The 23,328-nt window shown below is 38.9% G+C and overlaps 1 protein-coding gene across 9 annotated transcripts in view; it reads right to left on the reverse strand.

The window, feature by feature from the left end:
• The window catches only part of OTUD7A (OTU deubiquitinase 7A), a 148,119-nt gene that overhangs the window by 112,385 nt on the left and 12,406 nt on the right, over positions 1-23,328 (reverse strand). For 5 of the 9 annotated variants that reach the window (XM_069025271.1, XM_069025269.1, XM_069025274.1 and 2 more), the window contains exons 1-3: positions 16,538-16,702; positions 16,292-16,417; positions 9,749-9,815 (exon numbers count right to left, since the gene is read on the reverse strand). The exons of 2 other annotated variants lie outside the window; for them this stretch is intronic. The gene's annotated coding sequence lies outside the window, so the exon portion shown is untranslated. Of the gene's footprint in view, positions 1-9,748; positions 9,816-16,291; positions 16,418-16,537; positions 16,703-23,328 lie in introns of those variants that run through there. 2 more of the 9 variants (XM_069025270.1, XM_069025257.1) reach the window with 1 other exon arrangement.

Raw genomic sequence — 23,328 nt, forward strand, 5'->3', positions numbered from 1 at the left:
CTATGCAGATCCTTTGTAACCCATTGGCCTTTACCCTCTGACACCCACCCCCTGTATCCCTATAACGCTAGCCCTCTGCCCCTGCGAGGGCAGAGAGAGGTCGGCCCTAGCTCCCTTTCGCTGGAGTATGGACCAATAAAGCTGCCCCGTGTGGAACAGCTACACGAGCCTCTCATCTCTCTCCCTGGAGGCTGCCCTGCAGAGCTGAGCTGGAATCACGAGCTGACAATCACTAAAGAGCTGACAGCCTCTGCAAGGGCCCTCCTGCCAGCAGCTGAGGGAAGACACCGGGCCTCGGGAAGGCGATTCCTTTCGGGACCATCTCTCCGGACCGGTCACCTCTTTCTGGGTCAGAGCTACTGACCCATCACCAGCTGTAATACTGTAGCACCTGGAAGAGTTTCTAATAAAATACCTCTTAATAAGAAGTATTGTTCTACTTTAACATACAATATCCACAGAAAACGATTTCCTTGAAGGCTTAGGAACAATCTTCTTTAACCATAGATGTAAATTAAAGCTAAAATAAATAAATAAAACCACAGACACAAGGAGGCCAGTAGAAAAGGCGAGAAGGATATAAGTTATGAATACCTCCAAATATTTAACTTGAACTAGAAAGGGGGGCTATAACTATTTTTAACTGGTTTTGAGCAGTTGTAGCTAGCAGTACTTAAAATTAGGGTTACTGTGCTTCCCCTGCTTATGTTTATAGAAATCAAATAATCAGAATTTTTGCTACTCAGTCCTACACTGTTTAAAGCACATACAGTGCAGACCAGGACAGAATAGGGGCAGTGCAAGAAATCAGACTGGCTACCTCTTCTTCCTCCTGACCTGTGAGACTGGTACTGAGATGAGGTTGTTTCCTAATTAATTTGATTTTTAAAGCTCTTATTACTATGAAGTGTCACTGAAATCTGCAGCATTTCTTGCCAGCCAATTGCTTTTATGACTTGTTGACTCTGTAAATATCTACTCAACAGGAACACATTTTTCTGTCAGGTCAGCTGGGAAGTTTATTTCTCCCGTCATTACATCAGATTACTATTTTACAGCTACAGACAGATTGTTATCAGCCTTCAGAGACTTTAAAAATAATACAATATGGTTCCTGACACTCACAAGCAGACTGACAAATGCCACCCAAACAATTAGCAACATATTTTTAATGCAGCATGCAAGAAGATTTGTTCTACAGATGTTTTGGAGTTAATTCTGCAGTGAAACCTGGTACAGAACAGAATCACCATGGCATGACACTTCTGCACTGAAACTTGCAGCAAATCTGCAGTGCCTTTGCATTTGACTGAAGAAAAAAGTGGATCTTGAAGGTGTTTGTCACAGACAAAGGTGACATGACATTCCAATTTAATTTTTTTTATTTCTTATTTTTAAATCAAGTTGAGTGGCTAAAAGGTCAGCACTACACGCATAAGGAACACATTAAGCATTCCTTATTTAGAAACAATCGGGGAACATTTTGCTTTGTGAGAATGACCACACTTTTGGCTGATATTTCAGGAGTGAAGAGTAAACTTCCTAATCCACTGGATCTCCATGAACAGAGTTGTCTATCAGTACAACTTTCAGTTCAAATTTAGGACTTGTGGAAGAAGACAGCTGCCTATGTGCTATGACAGAGCACTTGGAACAGTCAGTTCTGCATATGGACAATAATCCAGTAATGAGGATCATCTCAGCTTTCTTTAATAGAGCATTACCCTTGCATTACCACTGGGAAACACAGGACCAGTTCATTTACCAGATAAACCAACAGTAGTGAAAGAACATCCCTGTGCATTCCTGACTCCTGCTGAATTGCAAGCTCCTAATATATTTTTCACATCTGTGCAAAGGCACAGCAATACTGTTCCAAAAATCATAGAACAAATTAGCAGACTTGTGAGAATTGTTTTGAAAAGAAACAAACTACAGCTTTTAATAACTAAAAGTCCTAAGAACTAAAAGTGGGAGATACATTCTGCTCAGTTTGCAGGAGCCTTGGAAAGAGCAAAGAAAATACTGTCTTTTAAAGGTAGTGGCAATGTCAAATATTTTACTACTGAAAGGTAAATTTTCTTCTGGATTATTGTGTTCAGCCTGAGAATGCTTTCTATGAACAGAAGCTGAAAAGCCTCAGAAAGATGTAAAGAAAGAAAAGACTTCTAGGTGAAGAGACACTACAAGTTGTATAGTTAATAAGACAACGGTGGTGGGCTTCTGTTATTATCCTCAGGGGGGAAATCCAAGGGAACATGTTATTAAAATGAACCCTCGTGACTGAAATTACAATACTTCCCTTTCAACACATTAACTGCCCCTGGAACTCAAATTCTCAACACATCTGAGACCAAGAGATTAAAACAAAGCCTGGACAAGCAAACAACCCTGGAATTCTTAATATTGCCTAATGACATTAGGTACCCAATTCTCACCAAAATGTACATAGGAAGAACATTACTAAGGAATATTTTCATCTCTTGGCTCATAAGAGAAATCATTTTACTGCCTCATGAAAGAAAAACACTATGAACTGTTAAAATACTACTTATGGCTATTCCTGCCAGGAAAAAGTTTGCTACTCCCATTGCACCAGCACACCAAAGTTAAGTGCTTAATAAAACATGTTGCCTTCTCTGTGATACAACTTTGAACAGACAGGTTTTCACTACTAAGAAATCTTCAAAGGTCTCCATCAGCATCTAGTCAAAAAAGCTAGAAATTTTGATCAATATTAAGTTGCTTTAGTTAAGGTTGATGTACTCAGTTTACATATTCAATTGTAGTAAATGGAACATAAATCTGAACAGTTTATTACTGCCTTAGGTTTTTTTAAAATTCTTAACCAACTAAACATAATCATGCTAAAATTTCTACATCATTATTTGAATTTGCAAAAAAGCCATTCTAAACATGGCTGTAAGACTAACTTAATGGTCCAAAGACTTCTTCAGGCTTGAAGCAGAAATTATACATTGGTCACACTGAATTAGCAGTTGTCATAGGGATGCTGGAGACCATTATTCCCTATATGCACATGTAGCTCCTACTAACATTAATGGGGTTACCAAACACATTGAGAGGAAAGCTGGCCCATTATGTGGACAATATTGTGAAAAGATTATCTGATTTATTATGCTAGATGGATGGAATAGAAGTTTTCAACACTGATTCACTGAAGAACATGAGAGAACACACTGCTATTAAATGAAGGTAAGGCACAGAAGAAGACTGAAAGCCTGCCATTGGAAACAAGGGGCTACAGGGAGCAATACCATTCCCTAGGAAGTCTCTGCTTCAGAATATGGACAGGTCTGGGAATAAGGCTATGTGGACATCATTCAGGTTTCTGCCATGGATGGATACATGGCTAACCACATACACAACTTAATCTCTTCAGAAACCATTAGTGCCATCTAATACAGGAGCCCAAATTAGAAGCCTGCACTCACTATATAGTCACAGAGCCTTTAGAGGATTCCCAAACCTAGCCCTACCACTCTCCATTGAGTATTAAAGAAGGCCAGTCTGCTGCTGCAAACACTTAAATATAAGTGATGACATTTCCACTAGCAGCAAAATACAGAGTGCTTTTTAAACTCTGCAGTAGGAAAAAAGGACTGACTGAGGAAGTATCAAATGAAAAACCACAGAACACCTCTCATTTGAGTAATGGCACAATGGCACACTACACACCTGTGTCAAGGCTACCCAGGGTCACCCCTCCTGATGAATACAACTGAAAATGAAAGAACATTACCTGCAGGGATGTCTCATCACCATATTCTGCAGCAAAGACTTAAAACAAGGTCATGAGATTAAGAAGTGTGAAGGACAGAAAGCCAGAAGACATGGAAATGCCTATTCCTTCCTGGAGCATCTGCCACATATCCCCATCCGTGTGCACATGGAGGAGGAGAATGTGACTGTTGGGAAGCACTGCAGCACCATGGCAGAGCAGAAGAACCCGAGTACGCTCTGTGTGATGCATGTAGGTCAGTGGAGCATGGAAGAGGATGGGACTTCTGAAAGAGCCTTCTGAGGAACAGCATAGAAACCTGTCCCATGCAGGTTTGTGACAACATTAGAGACTGATAATTCCTAATGTATGTGCACTCAATAGCAATGAAATATTTCAGTCTCATATCACATGAACAGTAGTGATTTTTACAGGAACTATAAAAACAAGAGGATAGAAAAAACCAATATTATAAATACAGTGGAAATTTTTCCATACCTACAGAGAAACAAACAAGTTAATTACCAACTATCCCAATCAGAAATTCATCTATTGCAATAGCAGGTTTGCTCTTCTTCCCATCCCAGTTAAAGAAGTGTTGGTAACCTAAGAAGTGCAAAATTAGGTGTACATAGATCTAGTTTTGCAACTATTAGCTCGAAGTCCAGAACCAGGGCAGAGTACTACACATTTCAAGACCAGCTTGTAAAGGAATGTTTCTTGCTTTACCCCACAAAAGGCAACCAAAGGTAGTGACTCAAAACCACAGAAAAGAGTATTACTCAGGTAAAAGATGTTGTAAAACCACTCTCCAATGGTAACCAGTCCCCAAATCAGCCTTTATGTTCCTGCTCAGTTCTTTCTCCAATATAGAACAGGAAATAAAAATCATCACTCCCCTGCTCCTCTCAGACATTAAAAAAAAAAAATTACAAACAAATGACAGTACTAACAGGCAGTTAATAGACTAGTACTTAGTTGCTAACAGCTCCTTGATTACAAGTCTGTGTTTACCCTTTTGCTCAGCACAGGGCTATTACTCATCCCTGGAGAGGAAAGGAAGGTTTTATGGACAGAAGCAGCAAGCAGGAAGTTCTTTATATCAAAGGAGACAAACCTGTTTCTTAAAAAACCCTGATGTGCATCTCAAAACACAGAAGGGCAGGATGCTTTCTAAGGCCAGTCATTACTGTGGGGTTTACTCTAGGCTGAAAATGACTCACCTATCCACTTCTCTGGTGAAGTTCAGAAAGTGGTCAGTAAGAGCGAAAATCCTCAGTCTTTACTGCTGCTCTAACATTTCTCAGTTCTCATTCCCTTCTCCTCAAGCAGGAGCAGGCCACATGCTGACTAAAAGCAACCCCAGAATACATTTGAGCTAAAGATTCTACAGCATTGGCCTGACATAGGGGATGGGGCCAGTTTCCCACACTGTCCAATGCTACCAAATCCAGCAGAATTCAGCCCACATATGTCGACTATGAAAAGTGGGAAGCTTCTAGCAACAGAATTTACTGGAAGTGTTATCTACAAAAAAAAATCTCAGGAAAAAAATTCCAGCTTTGGCTGAGAGTACAAAAGACCTAATTAAATAGCTGCTTTTTTTTCCCCTTCTCTTCAGGAAAAGAGCTGAGTTAGGTCCCATCAGAGGTTTGCTGATATAATGTTTAATGATAACACCATAGAACTCATCTAGTTTGCTCTTTCACATAATGCAGACATTCTTAACTAAGAGAGGGTCTGTGAATCTGAGATAAGATTTTATCCTCTGAAGCCTCTGATGAAACGAGTTTTCAACAGTTTGTGCTGATTTTGAGTTGTGGGTTTTTGAATTTGAAGGGAGCACAGAGCACACCGTGTGGCTGGAGTTTACCTCAGGACACTTTGCTATGACTCATCACAGTAATTTTGTGGCACTACTGAGTGAACAAGCACTCCCTGGGCAGATGGGTGGATGCCACACATCAGTCCAGGATTTAATGACAGGAGGAATCCCTGGGCAGATGGGTGGACACCTTACATCAGTCCAGGGCTTAATGACAGGAGGAGAAGCACACATGCAGCAGTTTCAGGGTTTGCAATGTGCAGAACTTTGCCAAGCACACGCTCAGGAGGCTGGATGCTTCCTAGAGACAGTGCTCTCAGAGCCAGAGGCTTTACTTGCACGTGCACATTTGATATGTGAGATACTCCCAAACGTGCCACAGGCCAGGCTCCAGCTCCAATCAGGATGCTCAAGCAGAATGAAAATCTGGACAAGAGAAAAAAGTCTTCACATTTCACTGTTCAAATTTCTGTGAGAAACTCAGGATGTATTCAGGGTGTTTGAGAATCAGAAGGAAAGGAAAAGGCAGAAGGACTGTTACGTATCCAAGTTTCTCTCCTGCTGCAGTTTAGCTTAATCTGAAAGACTACATCTGACCTTCCCACAGCAGCCACTAGGAACAGTCCTGTGCCAAAACCAAAACTCATCTCTCTGCTGATGGGACATAAGAAAACCAAGTAACACACGGGAAAAACAAATAAAAAGAGATATAATGAAAAATTAATTTTATAAAAGATGTCATTCAAGATGGATTGCCCTCAGACACAAGGTAGGACCTTAGAGACATGAGTGGCAATTGTATGTGTGACTAGTACAAGAGGCACATGGATAGGGCTGATACTGACTGTGGGGAAGTCAACAGCAAAAGCCTCATACAAGATTAAGTTCTCAAATGAATAGGATCCTTGTACATATAAAATTCAGGGATCTTTATTTATTACAGAAAAGCCTACTTTGCCCCTCTACAGATTTTCATGAAAATGCTTTTTGCATAATTCAAGAGGGTTTTCTCTGAGAGACCTCCTGATTTACACTGCTCTCATAGATGACACTTCCATGGAAAGTAACTGGACATGCATTATTTTTGGTGATTTCAATCTGTCAACATCTGTTAAGACTGACTTCATTTAAAATAAAGCTTTATTTGGGCAAATACATTTTTGCCATCAACTAGAATTTTTTCACATAACTGCAGCCAGAACTTGCACTGACAATCCTGAAGATTTTATAATTAAACCAAAATATGTATACACACAGGTAGAACAAAGATAGCAGAATGACAGCGGAGTTTGTTTTGTGTTTTTGTTTGGGTTTTTTTCCCCTCCATTGCCATGCAGGGATGTTACTTTCTGACACACATACGCAGCAATGCACAGCTGTTCTCCATGAGCCTGGATTCTACAGCTGAATATCCTCAAAATGATCTTGGGTAGCAAAAGTCTTTTTTTTTTTCTCCCCCCCATACTAAATTCTATAAGCCAAAATAAAACAAGACAACCAGTTTGCTCTGTCAACATCTGTGGTGGACACAGTCCACCATGCTCTATTTCATGCAGCGTGATTGTTTGTATCACCTCCAGACTATCCTGGAAATAAGCCAAAAGTAATTTTTGTGGCTCACTCCATTATTTTCTGTAGTCCACAATAAAATATGATGAGACTCATTTTCACCAATTTTAAATAGAGAGGAATTACTATCAACAAACAGTAAACATGTCACATTACACATATACTGGTTTGCCCCTGCATGTGGTGCAAGTGTATCACTGTAGTGTACACAGCTCCAGAGGTGTGGGCTGTAGCTGTCCACAGGGACACAATTATTTTCCACAGATCATTATTCTGCTACAGTTAACCTACAACAGAATAAAATTAAATCAGCTTGCTGTCGAGTTTGCCTTTCCTGATTTTGGCTTTTCTGTTTCTGAGACTGCTACTGTTACTCCTCTGAGATTTAACAGCACATTGCTCACAGCCTGGAGAGCAGAAAGTACATGGCACAGGATGAACAACTAAACACACTTTACACATTATTCTAGTAGATGGGTCAGAGGCACTCTCACCTTGCTTTTAACAAAGAAACATAAACCAGTAGGGTTTATAGCTAGTTTTTAACCACAATGTATCTTACATACCAAGTGGGAACCCTGCAGGGAGACTGAAATCAGCCCATTAGACACACCACTACCTTCAACAAGACTTTTATTTCTGAACCGGCATTCTTTCTTTTCCCGCACTCAGCAAAAACATTAAGCCTTTCTTGTAAGGAAAAAAAAAATAGCCTTTAAAATTATAATATTCTCTAATTCTCACAGTTGTCTGCAGAAAGTGTTCCAGTGGCCTTTGGGACTGAGAAATTTGACCTGCAGTTACAGGTTGTTTTTTTTTATTTTGATCCAAAGTGCCTCAAATGGCCTAATTAAACCTATCCAGTAAGTGTCGTAAGGGCTGTCTCTTGCTCTGTTGCACCTCAGAGGAATAAAGAAAGCATGAACATCGTCTTCTACAAAAGGCATGCAAGCACTCTGTTCCACGCACTGGACAGGAACCTTCTATATTTCATTGCTTTGGTGCTGACAGTTAAGTGCAAACTACTTATAATTGTAACAGAAATATCTTAAGATTACTGAGGTTAAGAACACCAGAACATCAAAAAAAAATTACTTTGATCCATTTTGTCTATATTTTGATGTTTATAGAAGTAGCAATGAAAATACCATTAATATACATTTAACAGACTTAGAATAGCTATTCCCCTAAATAAGAGAAAGTTATTTGGCTTGGGTGAGCCATCTCTGTTACAACGATAGTCATTAACCCGTCCTATTCAAACACTCCCTAGAGCTGATTCATATTGATTCTCCCTTCTCCTGCCTCTAAAAAACATTCAAAAATTCACACAATTAAAAACCTAACTGGACATAAATATAAATAACTGCTTCAGTCATCCTTAGTCCCTTTTACTCATGTCAGCTCACAGATAATGTTCTAGAAGTCATAGGAAAATTTAGGTTTGAAGGAAGGTAGTCCAGGTTGCTGATCAAAGACTAATGTTAAAATTACCATAACACATCATCATTTTATAGTAAAATTACCAGGCAACTAAAGCATGTGCTTACATTTAGGCTTTTTATTTCTTGCACAAAATCATGAAATTAGAAATTTTCATTGGTAGTAATTCCTATGAAGTTTATAAGGTAACTTCAGGTGTGGGGAAAGGGCTTATATACTACTCCCTTCCTTCCCGATCCAAAATATTTCCCAATGATAGCTGTGTGTTCTGACTTGGGTGGCCTCACCTCGAGTCCTGTGAGCAGTTTTGGGTGCCACAGTATAAGAAAGACATTAAGCTATTCGAGACTGTCCAAAGGAGGCTGTGAAGATGGTGAAAGGTCTGAAGAGGCCATGTGAGGAGTGGCTTAGGGCCCTTGGCCTGTTTGGCCTGGAGGAGACAGAGGGGAACCCTCACTACAGGTACAACTTCCTTGTGAGGGGAAGTGGAGGGGCAGGCCCTGATCTCTGCTCTGTGGTGACCAGGACAGGGCCTGAGGGAAGGGCCTGAAGTTGTATCAGGGGAGGTTTAGGTTGGAATTAGGGAAAGGTTCTTCCCTCAGAGGGTGCTTGGGCACTGGAACAGGCTCCCCAGGGCAGTGGTTACAGCTCCAGCCTGACAGAGTCCAACGCTCTCAGGCACAGGGTGGGATTGCTGGGGTGCCCTGTGCAGGGCCGGGAGCTGAACTTCAGTGATCCTTGTGAGTCCTTTCCAACTCAGGATATTCTGTGATTATATGAACTGACACTCACTTTCAGGAATGCCATGATCAAGATAGAATCAAACCCAGATATTGTTTACAAGAGGAGTGGTTTAAGACAGGCATCCAAGGGAATGTACTCAAGAAAGAGAGGCTTAAAGAATATATTCTTTGGGATGGGAAATAGAGCTACGAGTTTTCTCTATTCTGAAAATACATTCAGGATTAAAACATCAAAAGCTTTTTCAAAAACACATTTTAAATTTAGTTAAAGCAGTGGTTAAATCTTAATTGACTAGACTTAGTTCTCTAGAATTTAATAATACTAAGAAGACAAAATTGAAATGGCTGTAAAACAATCATCAGATGACTGTGAAGGTCAAAATAGTACATGTCACTCTCAGTTTTCATGGATATTATGTAACTCACCTGAAATTCTACTCTTAAAGCAAAAAATGTTTTATAAAATGTTCCTCCTCCTCCTCCTCTCTGACATCTAGAAAAAGAGCAAGGGAGAAATCAGATTTGCATGGAATTAATTCTGACTCATTAAATGAAACTTTTTAAGAGTCAGTGAAACAGTATTCACCTATTACAGCTCATCATCTCAAAAAAATTCAGCCTCACAGGTAAGGCAGCTGCACTGTTTCTCAAAAACTTCCCTCTGCACTCACTCCAACTCACACATTTTATAAGCCTTCATTCAGGGCAAAGCATTAGGAAGCAACAGTATTTCATAGCAATCTGTTTCCTACTATCCACATCACATTTCTCAGTACAACATGAATTTACTTGTCTTAATGAGGAATGAACTTTTCATGAGTCAAATAACCTTCCTCACAATTATCAAGCAAAACAGAATCATCAGCTAATTTAGTACCACAGATGAATTTGGGAAGAGAAAACAGATGCACTAATTATCTCTAGCAGATCCCCTGTGAGCTTCCTATGGGCCACTTCCATTTGCTATGTATCTCATGCCCATAAACCAGAAGCAGTGTGATATCCCTACAGGGAGTTTGTTCTCTGCAGTAAATCACGAAGGAGTAAAATTTAGATAATAGTTCCTTTCATCACTATTCCAATCTGAAAGAGATCCTAATAATGAATTAATTCCAGCAATTTATGGTGTTTTTGTATTTTTAGACACAACTTTCTAGTGAGATATTCAAATTGTGGAAAGACAAACAGTTACTTCAGCAGACCTACCTTTGCACTGTGTGCAAAAAGCCCCTAATATCATACTGAGGTGAGCATTAGGCTTCAACAATCTGAAATTTCCTTCTTTTTTGCTGTGGTGAAGGTAGGAATAGAAAAGAAACCTCATCCGTCTACATATGTATACACAGCACACAATAAACCTACCATTAAACCAAAGGCACTCATTTTGCAAGAACTGTACAGAAGCCAAAGTCCAGGTGCAAAAAGAACAATTTCAATATATATATCCACGTGACTCAGTGATCTTAAAAAGTCAATATAACACACTTATCCTATTCCCTGTTATCAGCAAGGGTGGCCATGTCTTGGTGTTTAAACTAAAGAAAAATAGGAGAAATCATAAAGCTACCTCATCAAAATGAGGTTTGAGTTTTAAAGCGGATAATTAGACCCATATATATAGCCATTAGAGAGACAGAACTCTGCCAATACCAGGCAATTCAGATCAGATTTCAAAGCAACTGCTTCAAGGTAAATTTTGTTGTAAGTATCACCAAGAGGAAAGATATACAATAGCACAAAACCCCTTGTAAACATTCTAGAAAAAAATATGTATTCACTTGAAGCCAAAGGAAATGAACTGCCTGGAATTAATTTTAAATGCATCAGACTTCCCCCCATCCCTTTTCTGGTTTTATTTCTTAACTGCAAATTAAAATGAAAATAAAAAGAAAATACAGCCTTCAGATGTATATGGACAGCTCTGCTTTGGACAAGTAGCACTTCATGGTCACTTCAGCCTCTTTACTGAGATATTAATACAAACAAATAGCAATTTCCAGACAGTAAATTGCTTTTATTTCCACTTACCTCATCAGCAAGAGCAGAGCTCTCTACTCTTCCTAGAAGACAAGAGTTTTCTGCTGTTTATGTTGCTCTTTTTGCCCTTGGAGGGGGACCACGCAGGTCTCTTGACCTGAGAACCCTTTGTTGGCTGGGTCTTTGCAAAGACCTGAATTTGGCACTGCCAGGTTCTTTTCCTTGCTCTTCACCACTATGACTCCAACCCAACCTTACCAGACGTGCAGTCTGATCAGTCTCAATCGAGTAGGTCAGAGATTTACTGTCACTTACTGAATAAATACAAAATTTGTTAAATCTTCAATTCTGTGATTAAGTAATCCTGCCTTTGCAGGCCCTCTTTAAGGTCTCTAGTCAATACTTTTGAAGCAGCAATCTTCAAACTCCTTTTTCCTATAATTTTCTAGGGTGCACTGTGAGGCACCTCATAGAGTATTTCAGCCCACAGAGTGTCAAAGGTATTTCCCAGAGGCAATTCCCACAGGCAAATGCAAGGTGCTTCCTCTCCCATGGGCTGCAGTGCTGGGTTTGTGCTGACTGCCACCAGCCCTCTCTGTGCTCAGTGAAGAGGAAAGTCATTCAGAAGGACTTCACTGAAGTGACCTGAAGTAAAGCTCTAACTGGGGAGGGTCTCACTGTAAGAACTGCCTTGACCAGGACCATAATCATAACAAATAGGCACTTCTGAAGGGAACAGAGGCCATTGTGTAGGGCTGTGCAATGGGAGGAAATTACTGGGCCATAAAGGGAACACTTCCACCTGATTCTGCATAAGAAAACACCAAAAAGGAACAGACTCTTCCATTTATCGTGTGCTTTCTCTCAAGATTACAGGGGCTAAGATTCAGCCCCCTGAAGCAACACCATCCAGGACATGTTCAGCAAGGACAACTACTAGAGCTCTGAGAATGATTTATCAGAATTACAGCTCTCTGCCAGGATTAAGGACTTCCATGAAGCAGAAGAAAGAAAGAAAGAAAGAGCAAAGGTGTTCTGTCAGTTTGGATTGCTCCAGGCACATGCTGCTCTGTAACAAGCCAGGAAAAGTCCTGTGTCATCTTGAAGGATGGCTCAGCTGAAAACACTGTGAGGGAACCCAACAGCAGCAAATACAAAGTAAACAAGCCACTGGTATTGAAGAAAAATATTTTAAAAGGTAAGTGGCTTGTGACTATTATACAGACCTTTCTGGGATACTATGCTAGCTGCTTAATCATGTTTTGCAAGAGAATAACAAACAACTGGCAAGAAACACTGTATTTGAAGAAAAGAAGATGGAAGAGAGAACTTTATCCAAACCAAGTTATTAAAATGGTATTTTCCTTATTTCATGTGAAAAGCCTGTGTTACAACTTCTAAGTCAGACTAAACTGTTATATGAACTTTAACTCAATCTGGCGCAAACCACGATAGAATATCTACATTTTTAAATAAATTTTCCTTTTTTTAAAGTAGCTTGAAGTTGCAAAAACCTAAAAAATTAGCACAAGCTTTAGAGTCAATTATTTCAACATTGGGGGAGTGGGAGGAGGAATAAATACATTCCTCAACTTAAAAGTTTACAGGTTTGCCAGTCTTATTTCACACACACACACAGAATTCTAGTTCTAATTATGCTGCTTATAAATGGATAGTTGCTTATTTAAAAGTACTTTCAGATTATGACTGCATGAATCTCAACTATAGCACAGTGTTCTTGTATAAACACCAGTCCTGTTTCTCACTTAGGAACTTTTTTCTCAAAATTATTACTTAAGTGAAAGGTATAAAAATGTGACAAAATGTAAAACACTATTGGGAAGTGGCTGGAGAACAGTTGCTTTGCTCTGTATCTTCTACCGTCAGAATGGAAATGTGAAGCAAAGAAAGATTGACTCATAGTAGCAGTTAATGAATATATAAGTAGGCTGCAATTAATTAAGCAGGTATGTTGCTTTTTAAAACTTCCCTTCTGTATTACAGTCTTCCTTTTTATCTCATTTTGCTCAGTCCAACTCTTCTGACAGCTATTGACAGCAATAGACAAAAATACCACAGGTTTTCCTACAGAAACCCTACCAATAGTGACTGCTAAATCCAGTGGTGCATGTCAATTTGATGACTCATGCCTCTTATTTCATTTTAATCTCCTTTCCTTTCATGTTGATGAACTGAAGTTTTACAGTTTCATTACAGCCTTCTCCCCTGCCTCTTCCATATACCTAAGGCTAAGTAGGACAAGTAGAAAAGCCCCCACTGGCTGTCACTGGCAGCGTTTGTGCTGTTGTGATAGCAGGTTTTAACAATTTATGGTATCTCTAAAGCTTCAACAAAAGGAACAGAGACATGAGCAACTCTCAGTAATGCCACTCTGCTTGCCACAGAGTAGTAGGGTTTAAGAAGGAATTATCCTGTTTTCTCTTTCCTCTTGCTTCCTTCCCTACAATGCTGAAGTCTGTAGAAATGAGAACAGTCACATTCACATTTTGAGTCGTGCATTAAACAGAAGCAAAACACATTCAAATCTAAGACTGATGTGCTTGATATTTGTGGTATTTTTATTTTCCTGCTCAAACAGAATAACTGCACTTGTGGCTATGATTAAGGCTGTTCTGCCATTTATTCAAGATGACCATACCAGATTATTTTTTCATTAATCATTTAAAGGTTATACCAGTTTATCTTGCCATGTGTTTTGGCAGAGACTGGAACTCAGCTGGGACAGGTATTTCTATTACACATTTCTATTAAGCATCTGTGGCTGTCTCTGACTTAGATTAAACACAGCGATATGGACTCCTGTGTGCAAGCAGGCCTCCGAAATACACTGTATTCTTAAAGGAAAACCCAACCAACCAACCAAAAAAGTAAACCCTAGAGTAAAAAAGTACCTAGAAATTATGGTACTTCTTTCAGGACTAGTAGTCCTAAATCAACTCCTACGCACAGCTATAATTTAAGAAGTGGTGGGATCTAAAAATTTACTCTCATGCTGATTGATATCCTTTGACATTTGTGAACTTACACCTACAAATGGGCAAAGCTACAACTGTAACATGAACACAGTTCTCATTCATCCAAATAAATGTGAGAGGGTAAAACTGAGTCTATGACATATTAGAGTATGGTATGTGTTTTCCAAAGCAAACCAAAGCTGGTCTAGGCACTTTGACATTTATGAATTTATACTTCCCACTCTCAGTCCTTACTCAATGATCTAGATCATACAGCCACCCACAGTAAGCAAGTCATGGGTGAATGGGTGAATGTGAGAGATAAGAGCATTTCTTCACAGAAAACTGAAGTATTTGGTTTTGTAAAATATTATTTACAATACAGTTAGTGTCTGACAACCAAATTAATTCCAGTTTTGCTTTTTTACTATGTTGCAGTGAAAAACAACTTAAACTCTGAAAATGTCAGGTAATTGTCAAGCTATATTTAACCACCACATTTCACTTATAAGGAAACATCAATTTGAATAAACAGATGGTGTTGCTATGGGGTTGCCATCACAAGCAGAAGCGCACATTTAACTCTGAAAATGGCAGAAACAAAGGACAAGAAAATGATATACAATGCTGGGCACTTCTGGAAGCAAAACCACAGTTATACTAAATCTTTGTTTGCTTCATTCCTGTACTCAGTAACATAGTTTTACTGTTAGGATAACTTGATTCCTAAAAACTGTATAAGAATTCATAATATTAAAAATATTAATCCTCAAATAATATCAGGAGTATTTGCAACCCTAGCTCCCTTGTTCCCTCCCCTGAAGTCCCTGGGAAAGAGAATGTACAATTTTGGTTACTTCCTCAAACCATTTAAGTAGCTGGGAATCTATTGAAAATAGATTGTCATGTTATTTCAGGAACAAGGATGCCACTAACCAGCTAATGGATTTAGTCAACGTTATTTAAGTGTTGGAATAAAGATTTTAAAAATAATAAAGAAAAAAATAATGAAAGGGGCAGAGTATTCCAGTTCTTCCCAAAAAAATGCAAGTAAAAGGACTGTTTAGATATCTATGATACCAGACATTACTTGTATAAGGAGTTGAACTTTACTAAAACTAGACATCATGTTAGGAGAGAGGCACCGTCTTATTTTCAAGAACTGTTTCAAAACTACAACAGCTAGAAATTTTTCTAGACTACAATAGGATTTTCATCTGTTTAAACACTCAAATAACATTAAACTAAATAAATTAAACATCCAAATAATTTAAACATTCAAATGCCGAATTAGTACCAAGAGGAATAAAAAGGGAAGCATGGACAATTTCATCAGCTGCTTATGTAAGTTAATCATTGCTCAAGAACACTGAAGATAATTTTGACACTCTACATGTGGATTACTTTGAGATTTAGAAAGTGTTTGGTTCTTAGATTTCACTTTGACCTTGTTTGTATTTCACTGAAATAAGCATAATAAAATAACAGGTATAACCAAGCAGTTCAGCAATATATAAAAGAGCATTTCCACAAACTAATTCTGGTATGTGGAAAGGACTGTGATTATTATTTACTTCAGAATTTCTCAGTGTACTAACACAAGGAGGGACCTGCAGGAAAAGTCTTAAGCTCCCTTGAAAACCTTACCACCAACATGCCGCTGCACTACTGTCTAGGAAAGACTAAAATATGGCAAACAGGAAAATTCAATTACTGACACAATGGCTTCTTCATATTTCAGTGTCAGAATCTTAGTGAAATTTAAGATGAATTATAGCATTTTAAGGACAACCACAAACAAGTCAACAGGAGTATGGAATTACTGAGCAAAATGAGAACACAAAAGAAAACTGTAACAAATTAAACTGAATTTTAAAAAGACCATAAAAATATTGATGGGAACCACCTTTAAAGTGTGATACAGTAAAATCAGAATGTGAAAGGTCATGTATTACGTTGGACAGAGGTAAAGATGCTTTCTTTGTTAACAACAAATGTATAAAGTGAGAAAACTTACCTCTCTCCCTATAGATACCACACAAATCAATATTCCAAAACTTAAATTCTGGGTTTGTTCGGGAGCAGAAGTTTCTATTCATTAAAACCAGAAAAGTTTCTTTCTGCACTTACTAAACATCCAGCTCTAATGGTAAAGAAGATGACACATATTTCTTTCACTATCAAGTATCATAACCTTGGGAACAGCCATTTCCACTTTCAAGGGTATTTCCTTTCTACGGTACAACTGTTAGATTCACACTACCTGTTAACTTAAGAGAGAAGGTATCATAACAAACTATTCCAATTCACAGCTAGAAAGGACCTGGCTCAGTCCTTAGTCTGTCTAAGGACCCTGGGTGGAACAAATCCCCAAACCAAGTTGCCCATCAAGTTTGTTTTCCTATCTCCTTTCACACTGTTTTGTAGAATTATGAGCTGCCTTGTGGCCTCCTTCCTTCAAAGTGAGATGTAATGCACTTTATTTGCATCGCACCTGGCAGCAATTACAAAGCTTTTATATTTAAATGATAATTAAAAGAGCGTGAGCATAATTAGCTGCATGTAAGTAGAACCTTCTTGCCAGATACAAAGCCAGTACTCTCCGTGCAGAAGTACTCTTGCAGCATCTTTTAAAGCCATAGGTATTACAATGGAGATCAAGCAGCACAATCACCAATTTCAGTGAGATCATTGTGCCCAGCATGCAGATATCTTTCCAACATGTTCCAGATCATTACCATTAACCAGAGGTTAGCATCCATGACATTTTATACAAAAAATTAAGCATGCATACAGCTTCAGTCTACCTGCAAAAAACAAAGCCATTATAAATAATCTGAATTACATGTTAGATCTGTGATAATGGATTGTAAATAACAAGTTATTGTAATGGTTATAAACTACCTTAGAGCATTCAGCCAGGAGGTGGTTTGTGAAGTTTTTATAATTCTTACAGCAAAGAAAGAAGCAGCACCCTAGAGAAAGCAGCTTAACTTCAGACGCCAAGTTAATGAATGCATGCAAATTGAGATTCCTCCCCACTCCTCTCAGAGGCAACACTTCCTGCTCTTGCAATTTTATCATGACTCTCACTATTTTTAGTGCTTTGCTTAGAGTCTCTGCTACTGGAATCACGTCTGAGACTCAGCATTAATTTTAAAAGAAAATATTTCCACTCCCCTGCATCCTGAGAAAAGCTTGGAAGTGTGAAACGAGTGCAGCCTACAGGCTAAAAATCTAGAAAGAATACAAGAAATTCAGGGTGGGTTTTGTTTTGTTCTTAAAAAAAGCTCACAATATCTAAGCTGATTCCCTGAGTGGCAGAAGCTAGATAATGCATTGACTCCTCATGGCTGACTGTTCCTTGGAATCTCTCCAGAGCAGATGAAAGGCACATCAGCAGTTTTACATGGAAAAAATAAGCAATGCCACTGTCACTGCTCTTTCTATGCAGTGGATATTCTTACTCTTCAGAATACCAATACAGCTTCTCTTAAAAGTCATACTTTTAAAAAGAACATTTGACCTTTCAAACGAAGAATAAATATTATTTTGTGCTCAAACTGTTCTTTGTTTCTCTTCTCTGAAAGCTAACTCTTCTGCAACTAAGAATATTTTACTTAAAAAGATAAAACCAAGTTATGTTATCTGCAAGAAATATTTAAACACGTGTTAAGGAGGAATATAACATCGGTCCTCCTTAGGGGAAAGATGTTGCTTTTATATTCGCCTTAACACAGCTACATGCTTTTAATTATACACGCAGCTGGAATTTGAAATAGGAAGTTAAATAGATTGTCTGCTTTTATCGGATATGATTGAGAGGCTTTTTTAAAAAGGTACCACTAGATGGCGCAAGAGCTTAAATAATTCATAAACCGACAGCCCGTCCCCTGCCTCGTCCCCGCCCCAGCACCAGCAGAAGACAACTCAGCGCTGCCAAGTAAACTGAGCTTCTGTGGTTTGTACGGGGCAAAATTGCTGACGTTGGCCCTAGAGGCAATAACTCGCTCCCTTCTTTGGTATTTCTTTCAAAGAGGAGGAAATATTTGGTTATCTGAGGGAAAACTGGCAATGAAATGGCTGTGACCTCCCTAAGGCTCTGGGACTTGGGAGCTCCAGGAGGAGGGAAGAGACCAACCACTGCAGATCAGGGTGGCCAGAATGCTGTTCTTGATCTTGCGAAAAGGCAAATTCAGCTCCCTCCTCTGCTGGACAGAGTAACTCAGCAAACCCAAAAAATAAGTCTCAACCTCATTGCACCTTACCTCTCATCTGGAAATAAAGCTCATGGCATGTTTGTAAGCATTTCCAACCTCAGAGAGATGCTGAAAGGAAAAATACCTTTAAAAATTATGCCATGTTCTGAAACTGTGAAGTATTTTAGTACATGTATGATGCCTATACTGGCAGTGAAGTATGACTGGATTTTTATTTTAGTAATTTTGGTTAAGCATTTGACAAGAGTACCAGGAACCATTCATTATGAATTAAACTGATAAAGCAAAATATCTTCTCTAGTTCTAGATGGAAGACCTGAGCTTATTTTGTTCACAACCAGCAGAACTAGAAGCCTAATATGTGTGTTATTCCAAGAAACATTTTTTAATGATAATCAGTAATGAGATTATAACCAAAGTTTTGCATAATATGCATTGAAGCCTATTAGAATAAGGAAAGCATTGGGTAGGGAGAATTAGGAGTAAGTCATATAGAAAAGGTAAATTTTCTATCAGCCAGTAGACGTCAAAGAGACTATTTAATTATTCACGTATGTGAGATAACACCTGGGAAGCACACGCCTTCATTTCACAGGAAAGAAACCTCCACCCAGCCACAGCTACCCACCACACAAACCTTAAAAAACCTCCAAAAACAAACAAAGAAAAACCTGCTGAGTAACACACACCTACAGGGAGCTTGTGACTAATACGTTAATAACTAAGACCTGAAAACCAAGGTAACTGAAGATAACTGAAGATTCTTCTCACTCTGGATGCATTCATGGGTTAGAATTTCCCCAGAAGATGGCAGGACTTGTGGCTTTCATTATAGGAAAGAACATTTCTTGGATATATATATTATACATTTAGCTCTCAAGCCTTTTACTATTAAAAAAAAAAAAACAACCAAAACCACATAATCAGTCACCAAGTCTGTAACTCTTTGCCAGACTGGCAAAGAGAAATGGAACTGACAGTGTCAGATAGGTATGACAGGATTTATTAGGAATCAAACTGTCCAAAAGGGATACCAAGTGTGCCCTTTTCCCCTTGCACTGCATTGAGCAGAATCGTGTAGTTAATATGTCAACAATATAAAAACAAACATGAACACAGCTGTTAAGAGACAGAATGGAAGTCCTACAATAATCCAGTAATAGCTTGATTATTCATTCCAGAAAATGAAGACCAAGAATTCAATTACAGTCAATTTTTTCTCATACACCATATAAATACTTTATACAATGGAGTAAGGCGGCTATATAGTTACTAAATAGCTTCAACAGTGATGTAGCCTCTTTTGGTTGATACTATTCCCATGGGAAGTAGAAGAAAATCTTTCTACTTGAGGATGAGCAGAAACCACAAATCAATACTGAGGGCACATGTGCACTACAAGGCCTTTCCCAGCATAGCACGTGGTCTGTGGCACTGAGAAAGGCCTGTATCACCACACCAGAAGAGCTACTGGCCTGTACTGAGAGCAGTTCATCCCAAAATGAACTATTATGTCACCTCCTTAAGTACCCTAGGGAGATCTGACCTAACCACATACTTACATGCTGGCAAAATTATGTTTACACATTTGTTAAGACATGTATTTTGCTGGGCCAAACCTAAACTTAAATCCCCACAAATGCAACTACCCACTATGGTTATTGAAGTGCCACCCTCAATATCTTCATCCCAAAGGACTGCTTAGGGCACCTCCCTAGCTCAGCACACTTCACTTTCTCTGAGGTTCACATCGAAACTGGATGAGAATCGTGTTTTGCTCACTTCCTTTTTCTTTCCTAACAAAGCTCTTCCACTTGGCTGCAAATTTGGCCTCCATCTTCTTTGTTTTAATGCTGCTGCACACATGGCAATAAATTCCCACTGCAGACAGGGCCACTACACAGAGTAGGGGACAGGTTGAAGAGAACCAAGAAACAGGGGCCTCCAGACCACTCTGAATCCCAGCATCAGCTAAGTCCAAAATCTGCTGTAGGGAAGTCACCTTGGTTGCCCTGTAAGCATGACTGCTGGCAGCTCTTTTCTGAGGCCAGGCTATTAATTTCTTTATCAGTCTCCAAGTGACAGAATTTTACCTTAATTTCTCCACCACAGGATGATGCTTGTGGCCATTCTGGACACCAGCAGGGATACAGGTGTGAGCCAGCCTTGCAACCTAAGAGAAGCTGTTTCAGAAAGCATTCCGTGACTCACACCCCAGGTCAACCCACAAGCAATTACATACAGCACATTGAGGCAAACAGAGGCCAGAGACTGTGGCACTTGTGCTTTTCCTGGATCCTCCCATCCTCAGAACAAACACAAGACAGCAGAAAAAGAAATCTGTCAGATAAGCCACTCTTGAGAAATCTGCTGACTAAAATGATGCTGTCACAAAAGCAAACAAGGAAACACCAGAGAAGACACAGTTTCCATGCCAGTATGTGCTTTGTGTAAGGCTGAACAGTAACAAGGCCATACAAGAAGAGGAAATGGCCTCAAGCTGCATCAGGGGAGGTTTAGACTGAGACAACCAAAAGTGTTGTCAAGCACAGGAACAGGCTGCCCAGGAAAGTGGTTGAGTCACCAACCCTAGAGATAAAAGACTAAGTGTGTCCAGAGAAAATGTGTAGATGTGGCACTTTAGGACATGGTTTACTGGTGGACTGAGCAGTACTGGGCTGACAGTTGGACCTGATGGTCTAAAAGGTCTTTTCCAAGCTAAACAATTCTAGGACTCCACAATAGAGATGACACGGGTTCTGTGGGAGGCAGAGAATTTCACAGCATGTATTGTATATCTATATCCAGTGCTCTGATGAGGTTCATAGGTCCTAGTCAGGGAAGATACTAACTGCACATTTTTCAGCAGATCTTATATATTTGCAGACTTGATCCCTCTGGGTGCCCAAGAATATTCATGAGCCAAAATGCCAATCTAAATGAAGAAGATTATGATTAAGGCTTAGGTACCGACATAGCACCTCATACTGTAAAAGAGATTACATAGAGAAAATATTTAACTTCAGAAAAGCCCTGTGAGACATGGAAGATCAGTTCCAGAAAAGGAGTACAAAAATGAAGATCAAAAAATTAGATTACATTGCTTTTCACCAAGGCCAAGTCGAAAAATGAAAATTTTTGACCAGGCAAGCACTCTGAACATCCTTGTCTTTGCTGAGGCAGAAACAGTCTCTTTTTTTGCTTACCTTTTTATTGTTAGACAGAGTCATAACACTGGAAGAATACTGAAATATATGCACAGATTTTACCCAAACTGCACCTTTTCTCAAAATATTAAACTATATGTACTGTGTAGACTAACTGAAAGATGGCATGACCAAAATTTATGTCATTAACTAGGATAAAAGAAGGTCAGACACCATGGCTAAAAAAATAATCCAAAAAACATTTTCTCTTTTAACTGAAAAATATTCAACTTTTAGACTGTTTAAAAGTTCAGATTTCAGCTACATACACACACTTGTGTTTTACTGGTCACTAATGTGGACTTGTAACTGTTATCTAAATAGACATCAGAAGAAGCAACTGAAAGTCTTCCCTTATCTCTCTCTCTCACACACAAACACGCTTTTTGCTTTTTAATCCAAAAGTTTTCTGTTTTCTAATAAAAAGCACCACAAAGTATAAAAATAGAGCTGGAAAGAACTGAAAGAATGTATGTTCTATCTGGAAAATAACTTCATTTTTAGTTATTCTAGTAACTTTTTTAAAAATTATTTTCCAAATATAGGCATAAACTGATGAGCTCTCATGAAAATAGTTTCCAGTGTATTCCTTTCTGGAGTTTAGTTAAATATTTGAGAAAGAAAGCATGAGGACTGCAGAGAAAAGACAGCCTGCGGTCCCTGTCTCACCCCCCTAAGAAAAGCTTATGTGACTCTGACTTCTAGGTCACTGAAATAATCTGATAGAGAGAAGTGAGCAAGTTGAAATCTTGACTCTTTTCTGGTGTGGCTGCTCTCATTACAGTCATCCTGCAGTGACAAGGGAACTCAGAGCAAGCCGATCCACACCTCCTTTAACCACCAGATGAGTGGGTTTATTGCATCCAGAGAGGTGCTAAGCTAAAAGCACTGGTGTTCTTTAGCAAGGAGACCTTGAGTTATTCTTGCATTACTAAGCAGGCACTTGCCCAAGAACATTGTATTCACATATTTTAAAAACATAAAACTCCTTCTGTAGTAATTTGTGATTCTGCAAGGTGACAAAAACTAATTAATTTTGCTCATTTCATAAAATTAATTAGAAATCCGCAGGAGAAAAGACACCTGGTGTTGCTTGAACAACACGTATCCAGTAAACAATAAGTTTTTAACTTAAAAAGGCAAAGTTAGTCAGATTACTTTGTGATTTAATTCAAAAGGTTGCACAAAGACAATAAAACCACACAGAACTTGTAATGTTTGAGGAGAGCTTTGACACAAAATTGTTCTTCCTTTCTAACCAGCAGTACTGGTCTTGGTGATTATTTTAGTCATGTTTTATTCATTTTTCCCCTTGAGAAAAACAACTTCCTTTTCCTTTTGCTTCCAGTAGCCCTAACCTATAAATTCCCACTAAAACTCACATTGTGTGTCTCAGTAGGACAGAGATTTGGACAGATGGGAGTGTGTGTACAAAGAAAACAGTCATTTCTAGTTGAGGGTGATTCTTCAAGGTAAAAGGTAACAGGCAATGTGCTATACATACCTTCAGTGTCAGAGGCAGTGTCTAGTTCAAATATTCACTGGGAGACAGAACAGGATTTGTAACTATGGATGAAATTTCTCCCTGACAATGTCTTTGTGCTGATAATGCTCAACTCATCACTGGA

This window comes from Aphelocoma coerulescens, chromosome 10 (genome assembly GCF_041296385.1).
Source record: "Aphelocoma coerulescens isolate FSJ_1873_10779 chromosome 10, UR_Acoe_1.0, whole genome shotgun sequence".
In the NCBI taxonomy this organism is placed as follows: domain Eukaryota; kingdom Metazoa; phylum Chordata; class Aves; order Passeriformes; family Corvidae; genus Aphelocoma; species Aphelocoma coerulescens.